At 47.1% G+C, this 20108-nt stretch overlaps 1 protein-coding gene across 4 annotated transcripts in view; it reads right to left on the bottom strand.

Annotated features, from left to right (window-relative positions):
• Window positions 1-313, bottom strand: part of SUSD6 (sushi domain containing 6) — a 95275-nt gene extending 94962 nt beyond the window's left edge. For all 4 annotated transcript variants that reach the window (XM_055538450.1, XM_055538448.1, XM_055538452.1 and 1 more), the window contains exon 1: window positions 42-313. The gene's annotated coding sequence lies outside the window, so the exon portion shown is untranslated. The remainder of the gene's footprint in view (window positions 1-41) is intronic.
• Window positions 314-20108: the final 19795 nt, after the last annotated feature.

The raw sequence follows: 20108 nt of genomic DNA, 5'->3' as shown, positions 1-20108 counted from the left end.
CCCGGCCCTGCGCCGCGCCCCCGGCCGCGGTGACAACTCACCGGGGGGACGGCGCGGCGACCTCCGGGATGGGGGCGCTCGCAGCTTCCGCGGCGCTGGGATCCGCTCCGTCTCCCGCGCGCGCCCGCAGCCCTCTCGGGTCTAGGCGAGCCCCCGCGCGCGTGCCGTCGTCTGGCCGGCGCTGCGTGAGGAGGAGGCCGGTGGCAGGGGGACGAGGCTGTCGCCGGCTGAGGAGAATGGAACACCGCGGCGGCGGCGGCAGCAGTGGCAGTGCTCGCGTCACTGGGCCAGCTGTACGGCGCGGGCGGGGGAGGCCGCGGAGGGGGGAGGGGAAGGGGCGGGCGAGGGGCGGGGCCACGCGCGCGCACGTAACGAGCGCCGGCGTCGGCCGCCGCGATCGTCCCGTTGGGGAAAAGGCCCGGCCGGTAGATGGCTGCCAGCACGCACGCGCCGCCGGCCGGCCCGCACGCCCCGCGGCAGGCGAGACCCAGGAAGAAAGGGAGTTCTTAAAGGGACCGTCACGCCGACTCCGCCAGAGTAGACTGGGAGGAGGTGTTGCGGGCTGACTGCGACGGCTTTGCGCTTAGCCTCTCCAGTTCTTCTGCTCTTATTGTTTGTATTATTATTTGTATCATTCGGCTATGATTTGGTTTTTTGGAGTACTGTTATTTGCAAAGGATTGGTTTGCTCTCCGGTCGACTAGGCGCTTTCGTTCCTGCTGCCTTAGCTTAGGATTTAGGAATCTCTCTTCAGGCCCGTCGCTAAGCTGTTGTTTTTGTTGTTGTTGCGAAGCCTACCAGCGTCAGATTGTCCCCGGGGTAGGGGTGTAAAAATGCAGATTTAGGGTCCCTCGTTCAGCCATTCTGATTCAAAAAGGCTACGACTGGAGTCTTTAAGCCGGTTAAAAATCTATTTTAACAGGCTTTCCTAAAAGGGATTCCTCAGCGTTCTAAAAGCACGCAACGGATCTCAAAGTTCAGAAAACAAGTTCAGCGCGAGGGCTGTCAGAGTCGGCTCTAGTACCCCGCCGCACTGCTGGCTTTATTTCCCAGCCTGAGCTTTGTCTCCCAGGGCTATTTTCCAACATACAGTATGCAACCAGTTTGAGCAGTTTATAGTTATAGCATCTCTCTCTATATATAGGTGGTCCCCCTGCGGCCATAGGAGATAAGTCCTCTGCTTGTGTTTACAGGGCTTTATTGTTGTTGTTTTAGTAGCTAAGTCGTGTCCCACTCCTGCAACCCCATGCACTGGAGCCCACCAGGCTGCTCTGTCCACGGGATTCCCCAGGCAAGAATACTGAAGTGGGTTGCCATTTCCTTCTCCAGGAGATCTTCCCAACCCTGGGATGGAATCGCATCTCCTCTATGCGCATGCAGATTTCTTTATCACTGCGCCACCAGAGAATAACCCCTTAATGACAAAAAGTTTTGATTTTATATCTTTGCGCCCCAGGGTCTTGAACAATACTTGTCTCAGAGGTGCTCAATTAATGTTGAGGCGTTCCTACTTGATAGGCAGTGCCAGAGTCTGGGCTTGGACTCAGAGCCTCTGCTGCAGCTTGGGTCAGGCAGACTCTTAGGGTCTCTCACCCAGCCCAATTCTACTAGCTTCTCTAAAAAAGTACTGTGATTAACAAGTCAAATGTTTGAGGTAGTGCAAACAAAGCAAGCAGAATGTCCACCACCAAGCATACACACCTATCCCAAGGAAACCCTGGAGAAGGCAATGGCACCCCACTCCAGTACTCTTGCCTGGAAAATCCCATGGACAGAGGAGCCTGGTAGGCTGCAGTCCATGGAGTCGCTAAGAGTCGGACAGGACTGAAGTGACTTGGCAGCAACAGCAAGGAAACCCTCCCATTCTGGGGCCTGCATTACCGCTGCTGCTTCCTTTCCCATAAGCCTGTCCTTGTTCTGCCTTCTTTACTCCCTAAGTTCTGTTAAAGAGAAAACCCACAGGCCCAAAATGGCGTCACTTGTGCTAAAGCCCATGATTCCAAAGCTAGATTTAATACCGAGCCCAATTGCAGTTTCAATCTTTACCATAAATGTAATCTTAACGAGTTTGGAATTTTCTGGTCGGCACCAATGAGAAGCTGTCACATAATAATCTGTCACAGGGACCCTCTCCATTCCCCAAGAGAAGAAGAAACAATCTACATAGTAAAACCCTTGGCACTTCTTCCCTCCCCGCATTTTCATTTCTTTTAACAATAGGTCCCTTGCCCCACCCTTTTTCCTGTAAAAAACCTTCCATTTTGTACAGCCCCTCTGAGTGCCCTTATAGTTGCTAGATGGGGTTCTCCCTGATTCCTGAACCATTGAATAAAGTCAATTAGATCTTCAAAGTTATTGGGTTGAATTTTGTTTTTTAACATTTCCGAGATCCAGACTCACTGCAGAAGGTGGACACCCTCCCTCCCTGCTCAATTTCCTCCTCTAACAAACTGGAAAATTCTTAAAGAGGTGGGAATACTGGACCACCTTACCTGCCTCCTGAGAAACCTGTTAGAAAAGGCAGAGGAACCAGAGATCGAATTGCCAACATCCACTGGATCATGGAAAAAGCAAGAGACTTCTAGAAAAACATCTACTTCTCCTTTATTGACTATGCCAAAGCCTTTGACTGTGTGGACCACAACAAACTGTGGAAAATTCTGAAAGAGATGGGAATACCAGACCACCTGACCCGCCTCTTGAGAAATCTGTATTCAGGTCAGGAAGCAACAGTTAGAACTGGACATGGAACAACAGACTAGTTCCAAACAAGGAAAGGAGTATGTCAAGGCTGTATATTGTCACCCTGCTTATTTAACTTATATGCAGAGTACATCATGAGAAACACTGGGCTGGATGAAGCACAAGCTGGAATCAAGATTGCCAGGAGAAATATCAATAACCTCAGATATGTAGATGACATCACCAAGCAAAGAAGAACTAAAGACCCTCTTGATGAAAGTGAAAGAGGAGAGTGAAAAAGGTGGCTTAAAACTCAACATTCAGAAAACTAAGATCATGGCATCTAGTACCATCACTTCCTGGCAAATAAATGGGGAAACAGTGGAAACAGTGACAGACTTTGTTTGGGGGGCTCCAAAATCACTGCAGATGGTGACTGCAGCCGTAAAATGAAAGCTCCTTGCTCCTTGGAAGAAAAGTTATGACCAACCTAGACAGCATATTCAAAAGCAGAGACATTACTTTGCCAACAAAGAGCTGTCTAGACAAAGCTATGGTTTTTCCAGTAGTTGTGTATGGATGTGAGAGTTGGACTATAAAGAAAGCTGCTGCTGCTGCTGCTGCTGCTAAGTTGCTTCAGTCGTGTCCAACTCTTAGCGACCCCATGGACGGCAGCCCACCAGGCTCCTCTGTCCATGGGATTTTCCAGGCAAGAGTACTGGAGTGGGGTGCCATTGCCTTCTCCAAATAATGGCATTTACACTACACTAAAACAAAAGTTTTAAACTAACACACACTCAAATCATATCACTTCCTAATTTTACTACATTGTACTCTTATCTACGCTTTCAAGTTTATTTACATCTATTATGCATGTATGTTGGAAATACTATATCATATTATGCTATTTGGGCTTCCCCAGTGGCTCTGCAGGTAAAGAATCTGTCTGCAATGCAGGAGCTTCAGGAGTCAGGGGTTCGATCTCTGGGTCAGTAAGATCCCCTGGAGGGGGAAATGGCAACCCACTCCAGTATTGCCATGGACAGAGAAGCCTGGCAGGCTACAGTCCATGGGGTTGCAAAGAGTCAGACACGACTGAGCACATATGTGTGATGATGACTGTGCTATTTAGCATCTCTTCCCAATTCCAGGTTCAGTGACATCTCATTAATAACTGAAATCAGACATAGTGAAAGTATTTACATCACAGAAATTAGTAAACACTACAAATTACCCCCCAACTCCCAGAACAAGTTGGTAAACATTTACCAGCATGTGTGTGTCTATAGAAGTCACCATGTAGGAACAGTGAATCCAGCAGAGATGGCCCAGGGTTGGATACACTCCCCATTAAAGCCAGTGAGTGAATGAGGACAGAGAACATGGGTTACCCCTAAGAGACAGCCAGACCCTAGAGAGTCTCCATTTTACAGGGAAGGTTGGGTGAAAAAGATTTGATGCCCCCACAGTGTGTTGATTCCATTGCCTCCTCTGAGGTACACTAAGAAGATTTTGTTTAAATTCCCCTGGCAGAGTTGGAGCCCCAGTTACCAGGGATGAAGGGACAGGAACCTGAAAGGAAGGTTGAATGAACAGGGGCCGCCAGTCCCTGTCCCTTGTGAATGCCTGACCTCTAGTGGTGGAAGTGAGAATGCAGGTCTCTGCCCTTCAGTCTTTTATTTATTTGTTTATTTTTAATTAATTTAATTTTGGTGGGGAGTGCTCTTGTCTGGAAAATCCCATGGATGGAGGAGCCTGGTAGGCTGCAGTCCATGGAGTCGCAAAGAGTCGGACATGACTGAGCGACTTCCCTTTCACTTTTCACTTTCATGCATTGGAGAAGGAAATGGCAACCCACTCCAGTGTTCTTGCCTGGAGAATCCCAGGGACGGGGGAGCCTGGTGAGCTGCCATCTATGGGGTCGCACAGAGTCGGACACGACTGAAGCAACTTAGCAGCAGCAGCAGCAGTAGCATGCAGCATCTTGTTTCCCCAGAAGGGATCAAACCCATGCCCCCTGCATTGGGAGCACAAAGTCCTAACCACTGGACTGCCAGGGAAGTCCCGGCCCTTTAGTCTTATGGCAAGATTCTCAAAACTCCCTCTTCAGAGCTCAGCCACAGCACTCCCTAGCAGAAGCACATGACAGCGGGGACAATCTCTGTGGGACAGAAAATGGGCCATGGACAGAGCCTCTGCTTCAAACCAGAGTCTCAACTATTCCCTCAAACCGATACCTCCTTTGGATAGTATTTTGTAACACCCTCTTACTGCTAATACTTTGGCCACCTGATGCAAAGAGCCAACTCACTGGAAAAGACCCTGATGCTGGGAAAGACTGAAGGCAGGAAAAAGGGGTGACAGAGGATGAGACGGCTGGATGGTATCACCAACTCAATGGACATGAGTTTGAGCAAACTCCGGGAGATAGTGAAGGGCAGGGAAGCCTGCCGTGCTGCAGTCCATGGTGTCGCAAAGAGTCGGACAAGACTTAATGACTGAACAACAACTTCCTACTATGAGATGAAAATCACAGATACCATAAACTTCCTACACACATACTTGCAGAAATTAAATGTATACATGTTACCAAAAGACAGCTATCAAAAGAATATTCACAGCATCATTATCTGCAATAGCACAAAACTGGAAACAACTCAAAAGTCCACCTACAGCAGAAGGGATAGATCCATGTGGTATGTCTGTCAATGGAATACTACACAATGACAAGAATGAAGACTTTCAGTTCACACAACCATGTGGCTGAATCACAAGTTTGAAAGAAGCCGGACACTAAAGAAGCATATACTACCTGATTTCACTTATATAAAGTTCAAAGATATATAGGCAAAATGAATGTCAGGTGTTAGAAGTCAGGATGGGAGCTAGTTACCTTTCGGGTGCATTGTGACTAGAAGGGACTTAAGGAGTGCTAAGAACATTCTGTTTCTTGATCTGAGTCCTGGTTACACAAGTGTTCATTTTGCAAAAGCTCGTAAGGTGTATACTTATGATTCATTCACTTCTTTGAAGTTCATAGTTATTCAATATGAAGTTTACTAATAGAAAAAAATCAATCAATCCAGTGCTTGCATCTAGAATCATCATAACTTTGGTAACTGTGAACACAGATGGATGTAGGGATATGGGTTTAGAGACCCAGATGCCTTGAGCAATGTTGCTGCCTGTTGATTTTTATGAAATGGTGAGCTCTTTTCAGCAGTTAGTAAAAATAAAACTCTTCATTTATGTGATTGTTGTATTTCTGATGGTCATAAACAGAGGCTTTTTTTTTCTGCATAAGCATCCAATGGAGCATCCAAGAAACTGCAGTTTCTTACGATGCAAGGCTGCTCTGTCCGTTGCCGACCTACTAGCCTCCCCTCACCCACCTTGCCAACTGTGAAATGGGTATGATGACAGTATCTACCTTGTAAGACTGTTGTAAGGATTAAATAAGTTCCTTTCAATAAAATACCTGGAAGAGAGTGTGGCACACAGTGAGCACAAAATAAGTGCTTAAAATTACTTTCATCATTCTGACTTGCGGTTCAGTCCCTCAGTCGTGTCCGACTCTTTGCGACCCCATGGACTGCAGCACACCAGGCTTCCCTGTCCTTTACCATCTCCCGGAGCTTGCTTAAACTCATGTCCATCGAGTTGGTGATACCATCCAACCATCTCATCCCCTTCTCCTCCTGCCTTCTATCTTTCCCAGCATCAGGGTGTTTTCCAGTGAGTCAGTTCTTCACATCAGGTGGCCAAAGTATTGGAGTTTCAGCTTCAGCATCAGTCCTTCCAATGAATATTCAGGACTGATTTCCTTTAGGATGGACTGGTTTGATCTCCTTGTAGTCCAAGGGACTCTCAAGAGTCTTCTCCAACACCACAGTTTGAAAGCATCAATTCCTTGGTGCTCAGCTTTCTTTATGGTTCAGCTCTCTCATCCATACATCCATCCATATTATTCTGACTACCCCCACCCATTAAATGCCAATGGTACTGTTAATCCTTATAACAACCAAAAATACCCTCACAGTTGTCCAAACAACTCCTAGGAGGTGACACTGCCCATACTGAACCATGGTTTTAAACCCACCAGATGACCACAGCTTACAAGAAGTAGCAGCAGCATTCATTCATTCATTTACTCACCCACCATATGCTAAGGACAACTTGTTTCAGGCCTCACCCTTGGGTTGCTACCAGGCTGAGTGGGAAGACAAAGATGTCCACAGATAGTGACAACACAAGATAGCAAGTGTTTACATAGACTAGCAAATTGCCTATTGGTGATGCTAGCCTCCTGTAGAGGAGTGTGGTCAGCCTTCGGTTTGTTTTAATTTTTTAATTTAGTTACTAGTATTTGAAAAGGAGATTTCGCATTAAAAGTAAGACTTTCTGCTTCTCTTTTAAAATGCAAAGCTGTGTACACACTGGGCCTGCGTTTGTGTGTCTGGCTGAGAGCTCCGCATGTGCCACAGCCTCAACCTGGCCTTCATTTACTTCCCGGGTCTCGAGGACCCTGGAGCTTGGGGCCACCGTCATAGATATCGCTGCTGGTAGCTATGGGAACCCCAAGGAAAATGAAAAGTCGCCAGGATAAGCAGGCGAGTGAGTCTCGAATGCTCGTTGCAGGCACGCTTAGTCATGTCTGACTCTTTGCGACCCCTTGGACTATATATAGCCTGCCAGGCTCCTTTGTCTGTGGAATTTTCCAGGCAAGAATACTGGAGTGGGTTGCCATTTCCTTCTCCAGGGGATCGTTCAGACCCGGGGATTGAACCCAGGTCTCCTGCATCTCCTGCATTGGCAGGCAGATTCTTTACTATTGAGCCCCCTGGGAAGCCACCTTGAATGCTTGTTGGAAGGCAAATAAAGAGGGAAAGGATAGGGATTTCCCTGGCGGTCCAGTGGCTAAGAATCTGCCTGCCAGTGCAGGAGGACCCAGGTTCTATTCCTGGTCTGGGAAGATCCCACATGCCACGAAGCAGCTAAGCCCATGCACCACAATTACTGAAGCCCTCGAGCCTAAAGCCTGTGCTCCACAAACTAGAGACGCCACCGCAGTGAGAAGCCTGCACACTGCAACGTGGAGTAGCCCCTACTCCCTGCAGCTAGAGAAAGCCCACATGCAGCAATGAAGACCCAGCACAGCCAAAAATAAATAACTATAAAAGTTAGAAAAAAAAGAGAGAGAGAAAGGACATTTCACTGGAGAAGGAAACGGTGTGTTTAGCGGCTGTGGTCTGCAGCAGGGGCGTGCCGAGGACCAGTCGCTAGGACATAGAGGCCTGTGGCAGAGTCCTTGGGCCACTGCAACAGGGGGTGGCCTGGGACCAGCTGGAAGCCAGGCCAGAACTTGGAAGTTCCCAGGTCTGAGATCAGCCTACTGTCTTTCTCTGCATACTTGCTTGACTTGAGATAGTCCAAAATCAGAGCAAGTGCCAGGACTGAGGTGCTCTCAGACCCTGACCACAGTGTCCTTGCCCCTGGGATTATCTATCACATGTCTGGGGACTGGGGCTCAGGAGATGAACAAGAAGAGAGAATAAAGTGGCAGGAGCAGCATAGTCCTTGGAGTCCTTGCAGGGCTGGTCTAACCTGGCATGACTGAAGGGTTCAGAGACAGCTTCTCAGCTCCTTTCACATGTCTAAAATACACCATTCATGTCCCCTAGCTCAATGCTTCTCAAGCTTTTCTGTGCACACGAATCACCTGGCTATCTTGTTAAAAGTGCAGATCCTGGCTTAGCAGGTCTGGGGTGGAGCCTGAGAGTTTGCATTTCAAACCCACCAGGGATGCTGTTCTGCTGATCCAGAATCACACATGGAGACCCCAGATAGGAGTTTCTCAACTGCCCCGCTATTGGTATTGTGGATCGGATAATTCTTTGCTGTGGGGAGCTGTCCTGAACATTGTAGGATATTGCAGCATCCTTGACCTATACTCACTAGATGCTGATAGCAGTGCCCTAGAGTTCTGTGCTAAGTTGCTTCGGTCGTGTCCAACTCTTTGTGACCTTATGGATTGTAGCCTGCCAGGCCCCTCTGTCCATGGGTTTCTCCAGGCAAGAATACTGGAGTGGGTTGCCACGCCCTTCTCCAGGGGATCTTCCCGACCCAGGGATTGAACCCACGTCTCCTGCACTGGCAGGTGGATTCTTTATCACTAGCACCACCTGGGAAGCCCACAGTCCCCCAGTTGTGATGATTAAAAAAATGTCTTCAGATACTGCCACATGTCGCCTGAAGGAGGGACAAAATAGCTCTTGGTTGAAATCCTCTGATCTGGAGTCTGGAGAAACTCTTAAAATGTAGAGTTTATATGTCTATGGGCTTTGCTGAAATTTAGAGAGCCTTCAAGGTACTGAGCAGGGAAGACTGCATAATTTGTAGGGCTCAGTACAAAATGAAAATGTGGGGGTCCCTGTTCAAAAAGCAAGAAAAACATGCCACTAAAGGTACTAGAATGTAAAAGTTCTGCCTTTACAAATATTTTTATTACTTATGGAATCTATCTGGGGTAATAAAGATACATAAGTAACAAACTAACAAATTGTAAAAAAGTATTTTTGGTGTCATATTTTATATAATGCAATCAGTTCAGTCCAGTCCAGTTGTTCAGTCATGTCTGACTCTTTGCGACCCTATGGACTGCAGCACACCAGGCCTCCCTGTCCATCACCAACTGCCAGAGTTTACTCAAACTCATGTCCATTGAGTCGGTGATGCCATCCAACCAGCTCATCTTCTGTCGTCCCCTTCTCCTCCTGCCTTCAATCTTTCCCAGCATCAGGGTCTTTTCCAATGAGTCAGTTCTTCACATCAGATGGCCAAAGTATTGGAGTTTCAGCTTCAGCATCAGTCCTTCCAATGAATATTCCAGACTGATCTCCTTCAGAATGGATGGTTGAATCTCCTTGCAGTCCAAGGGACTCTAAAGAGTCTCCTCCAACACCACAGTTCAAAAGCATCAATTCTTTGGCGCTCAGCTTTCTTCACAGTCCAACTCTCACATCCATACATGACCACTGGAAAAACCATAGCCTTGACTAGCCGGACCTTTGTTGGCAAGTAATGTCTCTGCTTTTTAATATGCTATCTAGATATAATGCAATATATAGTGATAATTCATTAATGTCAGATCTTGATTGAGCATAAGCATTTTCTGCCTTGTTTATCTGCAAGTTCATTTATTAGGTCACCAAAATTTATAATTTTCGTAACTTTATTTTCAGTCAGTATAATGGAGAGTGACGTTAGTTGCCCTTGCAAATGTAAGATAGTAAATATTTTCAATAATTTTTTATTTTGAGAAGGAGTTTTCTGTGGATGCAGCTGTTACTGAAGCTGTTAAGAATATTTTATGGCCTGTGAATACATTTTTAACAAATTATTTCAAAATATAAATTTTGGTACATTTAGATCTGATGATTCCCATGGAACAATCTTTCCAGGCAGATTTAATTCTTCATACGAGCCAGTTTCATGTAAGTTTGAATTTGTTTTTAAACGTAAATTTACACCACGCCTCTTTAATGTTTCCTTTGACTATTTCTGTACCTTGAGGTCAAATAAGAAACTGAAAGTGGCCTCATTTTTGGCATGTAATTTAAAACACCTATTTATGCACTCTTTCATTGTATCTTAAATGACAAGAAAACTTAATTTTGAAGTCACCTTGCTTGTTAATAACTGGTTTAATTCAAGCTTCATATGAATATAGTGTTCTTTTCCATTGAATGAAAAAATTCAATTTGAATCTAATTTCTCTTTGTAAGCCTGTGAATATTTGCTTTGTAATTTTGTAGTAGTTCTTGAAGATTATCTAAACTCCTTGAAGAATTCTAATAATTCCTTGATATGCTCTTTTATAATATCTATATATATGCCATTATTTTGTAATAATTTATTGACAAAATTTACTGCCTGAAGGCCAGCAATTCTTTTCTGGGAGCTCAGATCCAAGAGTTGTCCAGACACTGCAAGGATGGGCTCCAGGGGCAGAAGCAGGCCCCCCAGGGGTATCGGGTGCTGCCTTCCTGTGAGCCCCTCCACCCCCCCACCCCCCGCTCCTGTGGTTTCTGCCGCCGCCACTGTCACTGCCACCAGTATGGGTCCAGGCCTGACTGGGCCACACTGGGGCCCAGTGGTCCCCTAGATTTTGCCAGGCATGCATATACTTGCAGGGCCACTAAGCATTGTGCTCCTGTTGCCTGCCCACCTGGGGTCTTGTCTCAGGTATGCTCCATCAAGTCATTGGACTTCACTTACAAAACACTTACCCATTTCAAAGATTAAATTATTAGAAGTTTCAAGATGGAGACAGAAAAAGAGCATTAAATCAAAGCAGATTTAATGCTCTTTCTGAGCATAAGACCTGTTATAACCACCCAGGCTGCACACCCAGGAACCCGACCCCACACTGGGTGGTGTGGGAAATGGGACTTAGTGAGAGAGTGGTTACCAGGAGAACCCACAGGCCTCTCAGAGGCAGCAGGAAGGCCTGCAGAGAGGAGAGCTAGGGACTTCCCTGGTGGGCCAATGGGTAAGACTCTGTACTTCCACTGCAGGGGGCATGGGTTCTATCCCTGGTTGGGCAACTAAGATCTGGCATTCCCTATGCAACAGTTGGGGGAAAAAAAGAGAGAGAGAGAGAGCTAGAAGACTCTGGGGGCACTAGGAGTTGAATTTAGAATCTACGGGCAGGCAGCCCCTGCACAGTTCCATGGAGGCAGGCTGCTCCGGTGGCGACAGGAGGCGCTGGAAGAAAGCCTGTTCACAGGGTAACCTGTTCACAGTAACCTGCTCCCACGGTTACTCAGGGAGAGACCCTCCAGGTTCAAGGCCCTCTTCCTCTGCCCTCTAGCTCCCTACACCTTCTCTATTTGCTGCTTTCACATCATTTCTTTTCCTAACTTCACTCCAACTTTTCTCTGCCTCTTCCTCCTCTATCCTGCCCGCCTTTGCAAATGGGTGTATGCAGGGGTTGGGGCGGGCCTAGATCTTTCTTGGTGGTAAGAAACTCTTCCATACAAAGATTAATTTCAGAAAGATGGAAACCTTCTCCCCAAGGCCAAACATAAGTGGGGGGGGGAGGGAAACATGGCAAAGGAAAATTGGCCTCAAAATGCAAATACCTTTGGAAAACTTGAGTGAAATTCTAACACCAGCCTCTCAATAGCTTGCACGGAAGGTCACCACAGCTTCGGAAGGCACTGCCCAAGAATAAGCAGGGGACTTGGGCTGAGAAGAGCGATCACAGCAGAGAGAATCTGCGAGGCAAATCGAACATCCTGTGCACAACAGTGCCACCGGTGTTTGGGCTGCCACTACTGATAAATTACACGTGTGCTCAGGGTCTCAGTAAAAGGGCATGTTCACGTTCATGGCAATCCTGCGAGGCAGGAGTCAATTCCCTGCTTTAGCAATGGAAAAATGGGGGCTCAGAAAAGTCAAGTGACAGGCTCAAAGTCAGTTACTTGAGCCAGTAATTGTCAGAGGCAGGATTCAAACAGTGGTGTACCTGACTCCAAGTCCGGTATCTGTTCTGTGCTGTTTCTGTTCAGCCGCTCAGTTGTGTGCACCATGGGATAACGTGTCTTTGTCCCAAAGCTGCCCTTAAGCAGATCAGCACGGTCCGCAAAGTGTATCTTTCCCCACATCTTTTTCAGCCTCCTGGCCTCTCTTTTTGGGTCTTCTTTGACCTGATACGGCCACCCAGTGCTACCAACTGGCAGTGGTGGAATTTCAGGCATGGGAACATGCCGGTGGAGAGAGATGTCTTCTGGTTGGCACACCGCTCTGGTCCCTCATTCACCTATTCCAAAGGGCAAGATCAGCTCTGTCTGAGCTGCTGTGTTCTGTGTACAAAACCATGATTTATGGGACTTCTTTCGTGGTCCAGTGGTTAAGACTCCATACTTCCACTATAGGCATGAGGGTTTGATCACTGGTCGGGGATCTAAGATCCCACTTGCTGCACAGCACGGCCAAAAAGAAACAAAACTATATCATGGTTTATGGATTTGTCCCTACATTATTTCTACTGTTTATCAAAGTCTCACTCCTTGGCAAACTTCAGGCATTCAGTTGTTCCCCATTTCCAAATGCGGAGGCTGAGTATAAAGCTGCAAGAAGGAATGATATCCATGGAGTGCCATGTGGGCGGGGTGTTAGGGAGGCACTCATGGGAACGCCTGTTCTGTGCCCTTTCTATCTGAAACGAGTCACTGTGATGCCAGTCTCTGAAGGCACTGAGCGGGGCTCCCCTGGAGACCCCTGACACCTGACCCTTCCTTGGCCTCTCCTTTCAGAACAGAGTCTCCAGGTCTTTGCTCAACAGTTTTGTGAGCTAGCCGAATCCCCATCCATGCCGGCCGCCCGTCTAGCTCTCGGAATGCTGGCGAGCCACAGGCAACGTCTGCTCCAGAGGCTTAATCCAGCCTTTGGAAGCTTTCCCTTCAGAAATCTCTGGCCTGGCACCACTCCCAGCTCCAGTCAGCAAAGAGCTGCTGCATCACTGCGGCTTTTCCAGCAATGGCTTTGTACGGTCGAGGGATCAGCTTTGATCTCTGTGGAGCTGGAAGTATTGGGGATGGAAGAAGGAGGCCAGAGATGAGAAGGCAGGAGGGCCTGTACACACTTGCTCAGGACCTTCTGCCCAGCACCTGTAGGCTCCATACAACCCCAAGGAGCTGACAGATGTGACTTACATAGTCACAGTTCAACTTTGATACTAACCCTCAGGCAGAAATAGTTGTCGGTTCTAGCAGTATATCAGGGAATTTGGAGTTAAGAAGGATGTCTCTGAATGCGCCTTTTCATCCAGTCATAGGCATTTTGATATTTTGTAATCATATTAACAAAGATGCTCTGTCTACAGTACTGCTCTCCAGGTTCCCCAGCTTCACAGATTAAAGTACTCCTCTCTAACATGTCTTGGAAGAAGATAAAACTTTTGTGACAAGGGATAGCATAGACACTAAAAAAAAAAAAAAAGAAATAATCTGTCAGAAGTCACAGCAGTTTGGGGAATTCCTTAGTGGTCCAGTGGTTAGGACTCTTCACTTCTGCTGCAGGGGGCATGGGACAAAGATAAGCTCTGTCCCCCCAAGAAGGTCCTCTGCGGGCCATGTTCCGCTCTCCCTGCCACTTTGGGAAGGTCTTCAGCAGTGTTGGTTCCTCTCCATTCCATATTGGAGAGGATCTGCAAGAAGATCCAGGTCTCAGAAAAGATCCTCAGGGCTCTGATGGAGGTCCTGTCCACCTAACCAGAAATCCAGCCACATGTGCACACAGGGCTTGCTCTTTCTGCTCTGTATTGCACAGTTTGATCTCGTTGCCACCAAGACGGTCTCAAGCTGACGTTGCTCAGCATAGTTAATAATGTGCTTGAACTTGAGTATCTTTAGGTGGAGCAGGCCCATTCTCACGCTGCCATGGGCGGACCGTCCACTCTGCATTGCAAGCACTTGGTATAGAGGATACAATTATCTGGCTGACAGCCTAACAATTGTTTTTAAAAATGATGGGCCTTACTTCTCACACATATTTTTAAGTCCAACCTTCTCTGGGAGGTATGAGGAGGGTATTCTCCAGCAACTGACTCCCTCTCCAGGGCTGTTGGTCTTTGAACATCTTTGCAGACATAGCATGGCTTTGAGCTGATCTGGATTTTAATCCTGGTTTCACTGATTAGCTGGGTTTAAAGGACTTCTCGTTGTAAACCAGAGCTCACTTCTTCTGATTCATTGATATGCATCAAACATCTTTAAAACACCCATGAAAAGTGAAATTGTTCGTCGCTCAGTTAAGTTTGACTCTTTGCGATCCCACAGACTATAGCCCACGAGGCTCCTTTGTTCATGGAATTATCCAGGCAAGAATACTAGAGTGGGTAGCCATTCCCTTTTCCAGGGAATCTTCCCAACCCAGGGACAGAACCCGGGTCTCCTGCATTGCAAGCAGATTCTTTATTGTCTGAGCCACCAGGGAAGCCCCACTAGTTAAATTATTAAATTACTGTCCATTCTTAACAAGAAATACTGTGCGGTGATAAGGATAGGAAGGATAGGAAGTATCTCCAAGATATATTGCATGCGTGCTCAGTCACTAATGTATCAATAAAAAGGGAAAGATGTGCTTGTAGTATACCAATTTTAGTTTTCTAAAGAAATGTGGATTATACAGACATATAACTGTTGTTTACACCCATTATCTCTGGGAAACATGCACAAGAAAACAATTTTGGTTCAGAGTGGGAAATTGGAAACCAGTGTCAGAAAGACGTCCTTCTCACTGTGTATATCTTGTACCATCTGGATTTTTTTTTTTTTTTACCATGTATACATTTTCCTGTCTAAAAATAAAAATTTTAATACAACAAAAAGTAAAAAAAAAAAAGTCTGCATCATTTATCCCGGTAATTCCACTGTGACTCTATCCAAATTGGAAATGTAGACCGAATGGCGGTAGTCTGACTGGGACCACGCTTCACCATCCCATTCACAAAGAGTGTCCAGGATCTTGCCTTGGATTGCCAGTATTGCCCTGATCTGCCAACCTTGTCAAGAAAAAGAAACAAAAGCAGCTGGGCTCTGTTCTTGGTGATCCTTCTTTTCCTTTTGAGGCTCACAGACCATTCACTGGCAGACCCCACCCTGGGGCTGACGTCAAGTTCGCTTTTTGCCCTGGGCTGGGCCGGATCATGTAGCCTGGCAACAGAAAGTCTGCAGGTCCCTGCCCAATCCCCTGGGCTGCCCAGGGCCCTGGCATCTGGCTGTGCCAAAGCAAGGAAAGGCTCCGGGGGCTGGTGGGTTGCTCTGGTAGGGAGAAGTTAAGGGCACAGTGATGGAGAGAGAGGGAGGGAAGCCATGTATGACTTTCCAACACTGAGCAGAAAGTGCCTGAGATGCTCGGTGTTTGGAATCTGTTCTTTAAAGACAGGTCCTCTCTATGCATCCTTGAATAGAAGGCAAGTGCTCCGTGAACAGACACATTTCCCAGTTGTCATCTTAGGGAGACTTCCTTGGTGAAAAAGAGCCTCTGGTTCCTGCAGCCACTTGAGAAGAGGGCCACAGGGGCTGGGCTAGGCGGTTTGTGGGGGCTTGGCTCGGGTGGAGCTTTGTGACAGGGAGCTCTGGGTAGGGTACCCACCTGGAGTCCCCCACAAGCTGATGGGGAAGAGTGAGTGAGCCGCACTTGGCCTGGCTCACTCCCAGCCATCCTTTCTGTCTCTGTTTCCAAGTCCCTTCCTCAGGGAAGCTCTCCCCTCCCCCAGACTAGGTTATATCCTCCTTTGTTCCCTCATAGCCCTTATTCCCTGGTGGTTCAGATGGTAAAGAATCTGCCTCAATGCAGGAGACCTGGGTTTGATCCTTGGGTTGCGAAGATCCCCTGGAGTAGGAAATGACAACCCACTCCAGTATTCTTGCCTGGAGAATCCCATGAACAGAGGAGCCTGGCAAGCTACAGTCCATGGAGTTGCAAAGAGTCAGACACGACTGAGCAACTGACACTCATTCTATCCCTCTTTGCAACGTGCACCTGTCTCTCCTTCCACCCAGCCACTAACACCACATGCTCCACGAGAACTGTGGCCATGTCTGCCTGTTTACCACCAGCCCCAGCACCTTGCCCCTCGAGAGCATAGAGTGTCAGCTGAAGGAGCAAACGAATGAGAAAAAGGACAATCAAAGCAGGAGGGTGCCATGCAGAGGCCCCGCTGCCCTGCACATCTGCCTCCGCCCACCTGGCCTCCCGGCAGAGACAGAGGGCAGGCTGGCCTGTTTCCTGTGCCAGGCAGGGGAAGCCGGTGTTTCCCAAAGATGCTTGTTGTCACTGTTCCACCTGCATAATGAATAACAGCCATTCTTCCCCAAGGATGAAGTCATTTCCCTGGATTCAACATAAAACCCCATAGGAAGGAAACTAGTATTTATTGCACACCTACTACGTGCCAAGCAGTTGGGTATCTTAATTCTCACAACAGCTCTGCAAAGCAAACAATTCCTGTTTTCACAGATAAGGCAACTGCTGCTGCTGCTGCTAAGTCACTTCAGTCGTGTCCGACTCTGTGCGACCCCATAGACAGCAGCCTACCAGGTTCCTCCGTCCCTGGGATTCTATTCAGGCAAGAACACTGGAGTGGGTTGCCATTTCCTTCTCCAATGCATGAAAGTGAAAAGTGAAAGTGAAGTCGCTCAGTCACATCTGACTCTGCACAACCCCATGAACAGTAACCCACCAGGTTTCTCCATCCCTGGGATTCTCCAGGCAAGGGTACAGGACTGGGGTGCCATTGTCTTCTCCATAAGGCAACTGAGGCTCACAGATGTTCAGTCATTTGTCATGTTCATAAAATAAGATCCGAAATTTAGACAGAGAGGTATGTGTAGTCCCGAAGCCAAGTCTCAGTGGAGGACGGCGTCCTGGTGAGCCTTAGCCCTGAGCCCTGCTGGCAATGCCCCTGGGTGCCTCTCCGCTTGACTCTCAAAAATGAGGCAATGATGGGAAGGCCCTCCCCAGAGAGGAGGAAAGAAGGGGGAGAGCATGAATAGAGAGATGAGACCAAGTATGTCTTGTGTCCATTTATTCCTCAAACCTTCTGGATATCTGTGTAAGGCCCAGGGGTTGGGGACAAAATGTCATAAAATACAAGTCCTTCCCTCATAGACATCCTTATCTGTGGGTAAACTGAATAAGAAAATCAGACATTAAGTTTAGCAAAACTGATGCTGTTAGTTCATTCTTTCAATTTTAAAAAACGTTTGAAGATCTCTACAATAAAATGTTTAAAAATATGTATTGTAGGGCCTTCCCTGTGGGCCCATTGGTTAGGAGTCCTCCTGCCAATGCAGAGGGCACGGGCTCGATCCTGGTCTGGGAACTAAGATCCCACATACAACCCGGCAACTGAGCCCATGCACCACAGCAGGAGAAGCCACTGCAATGAGAAGCTTGCGCACAACCACGAAGAAAGGCCCCCACTGCTGCAACTAGAGACAGCCTGCACAACAGTGAAGGCCCAGCCCAGCCGATAATAAATAAATACATATTTTAAAAATAAATTAAAAAGAAAATCATTCTTTTTTTTAATCTAGAAGGAATTATATTTTTTTCTTTCACCTTGCTTACTTTTTAAAAAATTAATACATTTATTTTAATTGGAGGCTAATTACTTTACAATATTGTAGTGGTTTTTGCCATACATTGACATGAATCAGCCACGGGTGTACGTGTGTTCCGCACCCTGAACCCCCCTCCCACCTCCCACCCCATCCCATCCCTCAGGGTCATCCCAGCTCACCAGCCCTGAGCACCCTGTCTCATGCATCGAACCTGGACTGGCAATCTCTTTCACATATGATAATATACATGTTTCAATGCCATTCTCTCGAATCATCCCACCCTTGCCCTCTCCCTGAGTCCAAAAGACTGTTCTTTACATCTGTGTCTCTTTTTCTGTCTCGCGTATACGGTCATCATTACCATCTTTTTAAATTCCATATATATGCGTTAGTATACTGTATTGGTGTTTTTCTTTCTGACTTATTTCACTCTGTATAATAGGCTCCAGTTTCATCCACCTCATTATAACTGATTCAAATGCATTCATTTTAATGGCTGAGTAATATTCCATTGAAAAGAAAGTCATTCTTACCCCCTTGGAGAAAAAAAAAATGTAGCCCCATTCAAACACAGCACTCAGGGTGTGAAGAAAGCCCAGAGGAGGGGGTGTCCAACCCAGACTGAAGGGGCAACCACGCAAGGTGTCACTGAGGAGGGGCCATCTGAGCTGCGTTTTGCTAGACAGGAAGGAATTCATGGGGCAAAGGGGCAGGAAACAAGCATTGCCGGCAAAGGCTACATGCCGAGGGAGACGCCGAAGTATGAAACAGCATGGCCTGCTGAGAGAGGTGTAAGTGCACGTCAGTTCCTTGGACTGCAAGGAATTCTTTGGACTAAGAGTCCCTTGGACAGCAAGGAGATCCAACCAGTCAATTCTAAAGGAAACTAACCCTGAATATTCATTGGAAGGACTGATGCTGAAGCTAAAACTCCAATACTTTGGCCACCAGATGTGAAGAACTGACTCACTGGAACAGACTCTGATACTGGGAAACATTGAAGGCAGGCAGAGAAGGGGACGACAGAGGATGAGATAGTTGGATGGCATCACCGACTGGATGGACATGAGTTTGAGCAAGTTTCCGGAGCTGGTGATGGACAGGGAAGCCTGGCCTGCTGCAGTCCATGGGGTCGCAAAGAGTCGGACACGACTGAGCAACTGAACTGACGACTGAACTGACTGTCAATTCCTATGGCCAAAAGGAGGAAGATGCTTCCTTCAATTTCTTCTGTAGAATTGTCCCTCGATTTAACATTCCTCTGGGCTTTAGGGATTGGGTTTGCTGTTTTCCGTCCTGATTTCTCACTTTTGAAGATAGCATGAGAACCACCAGCAGATGAGCGGAGGAACGGCGCCACCTAGAGGCCACAGTGTGAAGCGAGCATCGAGTTCCCTCAAAATTTGCCTTCCGCAAACAAAATAATCCTGCCTGCCATTCAGCTCTATCAAAGACCTGAGCATCAGGGAAAGCCCCTAATCTCCAGGGACAAAAGGCGAAATGAGTCGCGGGCAACATTTCCAAATGGAGAGAGGAACTGAAATTCAAGTTAAAGACATGACTTACAGGCATAAAGGAAATTAACCAAAAAACACTTGGACTTGCTCATCATTTCATTCAAATTTAGCAATAATAATAATGATATCCTATTTATGGAGTGTTTACCATGTGCCAGTCACATGGGTACACTGTGCTATGTGATGAACATATTCCCTCTTGTTTAATTCTCAGCAACAACCTTATAAGAGAGATACTACTATACTTATTTTATGGTGAACAAAGGGCAGTTCAGAGAGGTGGACTAACTCTCCCAGGATCACACAGCCAGGACACAGACAAGCTGGGATTTGAACCCAGGTTTGTGGACTCAGAAGCTCAAGCTCTCAACCGATGAGTTAGACACCTGATGGATATGGCCATTAAACAGGTCCAAAGAGGAACTCATCATCTTTGCCCAAATCTTCCCCTTCCCCCTGCAGATGGTACTTCCATCCCAGCAGATGGTACTACCCTGCCCACATTCAGTTGTTTAAGCCAGCCTCCGAAGAGTTTTGATCCCACACCTAATCACTCACCAATTTGTGATTCTTTCATAAATATCTTTATAATTTTTCTATTCTCACTGCTGCCTTAGTCCAGGCCAAGGCCATCTCTTGCCTGACTGGATGCTCTTCCAGCAGTCTCTCTCCTTCCACCAGCACTCGTGTGATTGATTTGCAGTCATCTCCCCCGTTATTCACTCCATGACAATAGGGTTCCACTGCTATAAAGAGATGGGAATACCAGACCACCT

This window comes from Bubalus kerabau, chromosome 10 (assembly GCF_029407905.1).
Source record: "Bubalus kerabau isolate K-KA32 ecotype Philippines breed swamp buffalo chromosome 10, PCC_UOA_SB_1v2, whole genome shotgun sequence".
Classification (NCBI taxonomy): domain Eukaryota; kingdom Metazoa; phylum Chordata; class Mammalia; order Artiodactyla; family Bovidae; genus Bubalus; species Bubalus kerabau.
Note: the sequence above shows the minus strand (reverse complement) of the source record. Positions and strands in the feature narration are given on the sequence as shown.